At 53.9% G+C, this 6,608-nt stretch overlaps 1 non-coding gene across 1 annotated transcript in view; it reads left to right on the top strand.

Moving 5' to 3' along the window:
* Positions 1–239: 239 nt before the first annotated feature.
* Positions 240–6,608, top strand: part of adgrb1b (adhesion G protein-coupled receptor B1b) — a 14,725-nt gene continuing 8,356 nt past the window's right edge. Inside the window, exons 1-12 of the transcript XR_012394769.1 lie at positions 240–551; positions 2,733–3,562; positions 4,243–4,392; positions 4,481–4,576; positions 4,663–4,818; positions 4,899–5,063; positions 5,174–5,338; positions 5,427–5,591; positions 5,678–5,779; positions 6,039–6,145; positions 6,243–6,428; positions 6,530–6,598. This is a non-coding gene — a transcript (adhesion G protein-coupled receptor B1b). The remainder of the gene's footprint in view (positions 552–2,732; positions 3,563–4,242; positions 4,393–4,480; positions 4,577–4,662; positions 4,819–4,898; positions 5,064–5,173; positions 5,339–5,426; positions 5,592–5,677; positions 5,780–6,038; positions 6,146–6,242; positions 6,429–6,529; positions 6,599–6,608) is intronic.

Below are 6,608 nucleotides of genomic sequence, written 5' to 3'. Positions count from 1 at the left end.
AGATGAGTGTGGGCAAACAGGTGTAATGATGTAACGGAGAGAGAAGCGCCGCGAAGTCTCCCTTTCCGGTCCTGCGTTGATCTGTGCGCACATCAGCGCTCTCCTTCGTCTTTCTGTGTCGAGAGCGCGCGCGCGCACTCACACACACACACACACACACACACCCCTCCTCCGCGCGCTGTCTCATCTCATGCACGCGGGTGGAGGGCTTTATAAGCTGCGCGCGGAGGCCACACGCCACTCCGACACAACTCTTCAGCCGCCGGCAGCAGGACTCCGAAGCCGAGAGTACAAGTACCAACCCGGGGAAGCGCAGCTCCGCGCTCGGTCTTTGCCCGTTATCCGTTAGCTCTCTGGAATACTGCAGAGCAGCAGCTCAGCACGGAAGAGGTTGGTAGTAAACTCTCTGGAGTTTGATCAGAGTCGCTTTGTGCCGTTGCGCTTGTGGAACTGAAGTGAACCGATCTTGGACATCCAGAACCGGGACGCGTCCCTGCCGTTCCGCGGGAGACCCGAGACTGTCGGATTTCTTACTAGAGAACTTTACACAGGTAACAGCGGCGTGCTTGCTTGGTGCACGTGTGTGTGTGTGTGTGTGAGTGTGTGTGTGTTTGAGCTCGACTTGTTGAGTGACTTTCAACTCTGCCAGTGCTGATCTATGCCGCTGTCCACGGTGCTGAACCGGCGGCGTTTACTCTGTTCAGTCTCTGCACGTGTGTGTGTGTGTGTGTGTGTGTGTGTGTGTGTTCGGCTTTGGTGAATATAACTGTTATATTGTGAACAGAAGAAAGTCCTCTGTGTGCTTCTGAAGGAAGATTAATAGACGCTCTGGAGAATCCGGCTAACTCCAACACTGACACTGCTCCAGAACTCAGACTGCTCAACAAACACACGGGAACTGATGACTGTGCATCTGAGGGCTGTGTAATGTGTGTGTCGGATGACTAGTCTAGTATTCAGAGACTTCTGTTAGAGATTCACTGAGGACCCTCATCCAGCCTGCTGCTTCAGCCAGTGTGTGTTGGATGTCTGTTGAACACACGAGAGCTGGGTGGGCTTCTGCTCAGTACAGCATGCTTCTCTATATGCACTGTTGATCTAAACACTGCTGCTGTTTGTTTTGATCATCTGCACCTTCACCGTGTATTACAGTGGTCTGTGTGTGTGTGTGTGTGTTTGCATGCTGAGAGTTGTTGCGCACTCCTCAGGTCTCTCTGTGTCTCGGAGTTCGGCTGGTGATGTCTGCAGCTCAGCTCTGCTCTCGGCTTGTCTGATCTCATGCAAATGTCTGATTGCTGAACAGCTTAACTCGTCCTGATCCGAGTATAAGAGACTTAATCAATGGCTCATTTGTGCACGCAAAGTGTCACTGCTGCAGGTGTGTGTGTGTGTGTTCAGCGAGCTGTGCTGTTGTGTGTCTGACAGCAGGTCTGAGCCCACAGATGGCTCCGTGTGTGTTTGGCAGCGCTGCGGTGTCTCAGACTTTCCCAGGATTAAACACAAAGTGTCTGTGTCTGCAGAGCTCATACAATCTGACACTCATTCACTGATCAGAGAACAGGAGATAATGAGCGCACGGATTCAGTCTCTCTCACACACACACACACACACACACACACACACACACACACACACACACTGTTTCACTTCCTCCCTCTTCTCTAAACATCAGCTGCTCCATCACTCCTGCTCTAATGTGAGGTTAGGGTGAGCGGCGGAGCTGAAGTGCTCTCGTTTCCTGCTCAATAGTTTCCGGCTTCTCAAACTCAATGAAGAGCAGAAAATTACACAGCAGTGCTGCGCTCACACTACAGGGCCGACATTATGACATGATGAACACTTCAGCTTCCTCACTCTCATCTGTTATTACTGACAGGGGGAAGATGAGGGTCACTGGAGCTCACAGCGGCTCCTCTTCCTCATCTTCCTCCTGCAGGAGAGTCTGTAAGCTGCAGAGGGAGAAAGCCAGCCGGCGTCAGGGAGAGACTGAGGGACTGTGCTTGGACAGAGAGAGGGCTCAGACGCACACACACACTCACACACACACACACACACACACACACACACACACACACACACACACACACACACAGAGAGCCTCTGTTTCTCTAGCACCTGTAGCTATGGCAACACTCTCTCTCTCTCTCTCTCTCTCTCACTCTCTCTCTCTCTGTCTTTCTCTCTCTCTCTCTCTCTCTCTCTCTCTCTCTCTCACTCTCTCTCTCTCTCTCACTCTCTCTCTCTCTCTCCATCTCTCGCTCTCTCTCTCTCTCTCTCTCTCTCTCTCTCTCGCGCACTCAGAGAAAGTTCTGCTGGTGCTGCTGTCTGCCGTGGAGGGGGCCAGTGTTTCTGTGGAAATATCCCGCTCCCTCCCTGTAAGAATCTTCGCGGCGCTGAACTTTCGTGGGTGCGAGCTGAGTCTTCACGGACGTCAGTTTGACGCAATCGGCAGTGCCACGTGTGAATGCGTGGGCAGCAGAGAACGAGAGAGCGATGCGGGCAGAGATTCCTGTGAAGGGCACTGTAATTATAGTCTGAGTGTAATGGCAGTGTGCGCATTAGCGGCGGTGACTGGGCTGCTCAAACACACACTAGTGCTAATGGAGGGCACAGCTCTCAAACACAGATATGATTCAGACGGCAGACCTGCTCCAGGATAATGATTACAGTGACTGTCCTGCTCTGACTGATGAGTGCTAACCGCCAGTCCCTTGTGTTCTTGTGTCCCACAGATATGGCTCTCTTGATCTAGAAGAAGCAAACCCTTAATCTATCTTCATCACAGTGATCAAGCGAGACCCCAGCTCAATCCTCTAATCCAGCATCCACCGGTCCTCCTGAGGAGACATCATGGAGTGGCGTTTGGTCTCGCTGGCGTTGTGCATATGTGTGTGCGCCATGTTCAGCCCAAGTCTCTGCACTCCCTCTGGCCCGGCCTCTGCCACCTGTGCCACCCTGGAGCAGAGCCGATTCTTTGGCGTGTTCTCCTCCAAGACGGCCCTACCCTCGTCTCCATGCTCTTGGACCCTGCAGAACCCAGATCCTCGCCGATACACCGTCTACATGAAGATCACCAAACCCACAGAGTCCTGCACTCCTCGCCAGATCCGCACCTTCCAGTTCGACTCCTTCCTGGAGACCTCGCGCACCTACCTAGGTATGGAGAGCTTCGATGAAGTGGTCCGGCTGTGTGACGCCTCTTCCTCGGTGGCCTACCTGGAGTCCAGCAAACAGTTCCTGCAGGTGCGCAAGGTGACGCCACGTCTGGGTCTGGAGCACGCGGAAGAAGAGGAGGGCAATGATGAAGGCAGCCAGTTCAACGCTGAGTTTCTGGTGGTGGGCAAGAGGAACCCCAGTATGCCCGCTTGTGAAATGCTGTGCCAGTGGTTAGGAGACTGCCTCGCCACCAGCACCCACGGAAACCCCTGCGGCATCATGGCCACACCCTGCCAGTGCTGGGAGCCACCCAAGAAGAAGACGACTGGCTGCTACAGAGGTGGAGTCTACACGGAGAAGTGCTCACCTGCTGCTAGAGACAGCAACCGCGACGCTGAAATCATGAGTAAGTGTGTTAGAGTTCTAGAACTAACCCATGTAGTCAATAAAGTACAAACAAAATCTTTTGCACCCTGAAAAGCAGAAGTTTCTGTCCTCCAGCAGGAGCAGCAGCTCTATAGCCTCTCTGCCCAAGCCCCCCCCCCAACGCCATCAATGCCTGCGGTCGCCATAGCAACAAAAGCAGCGCATACAAAGAGCGCCTCGGGTATTAAAGCACTTCAGCCTTTCAGACGGCCGTATCGTGGTGCGTGCTGGCATTTGGCCTTCAAAGACCTTTTGTTTTGAAAAGGTTCTAAAGAAGTTATCGGTACGCCGCCCCGCTGCTCAGAGGCTGCCCCTTTGACATTAAACCTACATTTATGCCAAAACAATGGCGCATCGATTGCCGATACGCTGACGGCAGATTTGACGCCTCTATTATGCTCATAAAGTTTATATGCAGATGCCAGAGTTGCCCAGCAGAGGGCAGCAGTGTCACAGTGACTCACTGGCAGTGAATGTTCCGTCCTCCTCCTCTCGGCATTACCCACACACTGAGTGCTCTTCAGCTCAGCTCATCTGGGTTCCTCCACTGCTTCTACACTGTAGATTGTGACAGAAGTTCTAGTAGATAGTGTCAGTCCAGTTCTCAGGGTCAGTGTGCACTCTTAACAGAAGTGTGTGTGTGTGTGTGTGTGTGTGCAGAAGGCTGGAGCGGGTGGGGCCGCTGGTCTGAGTGCAGTAGCGAGTGTGGTGGTGGAGTGCAGGTGCGCAGCCGCGCATGCCAACCTGAAGATGGCATCTGTGAGGGCGTGGTGGAGGAGGGACGAGCCTGCAACCCTCAGCCCTGCATCGGTCAGTTGCACATCCATACCAGTACACCACAGTGAGTGTGTGCGCATGCTGTCACATCTTACATGTGTGTTTGTGTTCATTTACACAGGTCAAGTCCGGCAGAAAAGCCAAGGTCTGCGCTCCATCATCGGCCAGCGGCGTGACTCTGACGGCACCCTCATGGCTAACCAGGCCCCTCAGAAAGGTGTGTTTCTATGGCAACACTAAATCTGCTCCAGCCGGCAGCAGAGCAAGTGCTGAACTAAACCAAACCCTCTCTTCCCCATGCAGAAGAGGCGCAGCAGGACACGTGGTCCTCCTGGAGTGTGTGTTCTGTGAGCTGCGGTGAGGGCTGGCAGTCTCGCACCCGCTCCTGCATGAACTCCGCTCAGTGTATCGGCCCTTTAAGAGAGAACCGACCCTGCAACAACACCGCCGTCTGCCCAGGTACTTCACGTCACACACACACTCGGTTATGTTCAGTTATGTGGCATGGGGCGGGGACTGATGAACTGTGCTGTGTGCAGTAAACGGAGCCTGGGATGAATGGGCACCCTGGAGCCTGTGCTCCTCCACGTGTGGCCGTGGGTACCGGGATCGAGTCCGCACCTGCAAACAACCTAAGAACGGTGGAGAACCCTGCCGAGGACCCTTCAAACAGACCAAGTTCTGCAACATTGCCGTGTGCCCAGGTGAGCAAACTCTTCGCTAGTCCACATCTCGCCAGCAGAGGGCGCTGTAGACCTCATTCCCTCACAGCTCCAGCATTTCTCACTGTACTCTGTGTTTGTCTGCTCTATAGTTGATGGATTCTGGAACGACTGGTCTGCGTGGACCCCTTGCTCATCCTCCTGTTCCAATGGGACGACTCAGAGAACCCGCGAGTGTAACGGACCCTCATACGGCGGCTCCGAGTGCAGAGGGGAATGGCTGGAGACCAAAAACTGCTTCCTCAGAGACTGCCCTGGTACACTAAACACCTGCGCACACATGTGTTCCTTTAGGGAGTGTGTGAGTGTGTGTGTGGCTAAAGTGTGTTGTGTGTCGCCCTCTAGTGGACGGCCGCTGGCTGCTGTGGAGCTCCTGGGGTGCCTGCAGTAAGTCCTGCGGTGGCGGGCAGCAGCTCAGGCAGAGAGTGTGTGAAGGGCCGTTCTTTGGTGGACAATCCTGCAATGGAGATAAAGCAGAGATGAGGAACTGCAACGAGAAGCGCTGCCCAGGTGAGAGATATAGACGTGCATATTCACTGACGGAGATGAGTGTTCATCAGAGCAGCGTCTGTAAGTGTCTCTACTGCTGTCTGCAGAACCACACGAGATCTGCGGAGAGGAGAACTACGGCAGCATGGTGTGGAAGAAAACTCCGGCTGGAGACACGGCTGCACTGCCCTGCCCTGCTGACGCCACAGGTACTGATCCGAGACCTGCTCCTTCAGTCTGAAACTAGGTCACAGGAACTCCTGGCCTGATCTGAGTTCTAGAGATGCAGTCTTCAGATCAGCCCCAGTGTATCCGTCTATGTTCTGTATATTAATGTGTAAAGCAGCTCTACAGCAGGTGTTCATCACTGCAGCACACTGAGCTCAGATCAGGGAAGGACTTTAGTGGCCAGAACTTGACTATAGCAGCTGTTGTAGAGTCACACTAACCCTGCTGCGCCCCCTGCAGGCCTGATCCTCCGCAGATGCACACTGGACGCTGTGGGTCTGGCCTTCTGGGAAAACCCCACTCACATCAAATGCGTCTCTAAAGACTTCCAGGAGATCCAGAGCTTGGTAAGAGAGAGAGACACACACACACACACACACTCTTTCTCACACACACACACACACACACACACACTGACTCAGAGCTGACGTGTGGTGTTTGCAGATGCGTAATGATGTGGATCAGTCTCAGCTGGTGGAGGGTGTGTCGGCGGTTCTGTCCCGCCTCAGGGTGGCGTCGGCGGGCAGCACACGCTACAGCGGAGACCTGCTGACGGTGATGGAGATCCTGAAGAACAGCACCGGGATCTTCAGAGGATCCAAGATGAGCCTGAGCAACGCTGATGTGGAGGTACACACTGATCCACACACACACACACTCATCAATGTATGCCAATATATGCTCATCTAACAGCATCTGTGTGTGTGTGTGTGTGTGTGTGTGACCCGCAGAACTACGCACACACCATCAGCAACCTCCTGCAGGACACACACCGAGAGAAATGGGACGAAGCTCAGCTGGTGAGTTTGA

This window comes from Danio rerio, chromosome 19, assembly GCF_049306965.1.
Source record: "Danio rerio strain Tuebingen ecotype United States chromosome 19, GRCz12tu, whole genome shotgun sequence".
NCBI lineage: Eukaryota > Metazoa > Chordata > Actinopteri > Cypriniformes > Danionidae > Danio > Danio rerio.
Note: the sequence above shows the minus strand (reverse complement) of the source record. Positions and strands in the feature narration are given on the sequence as shown.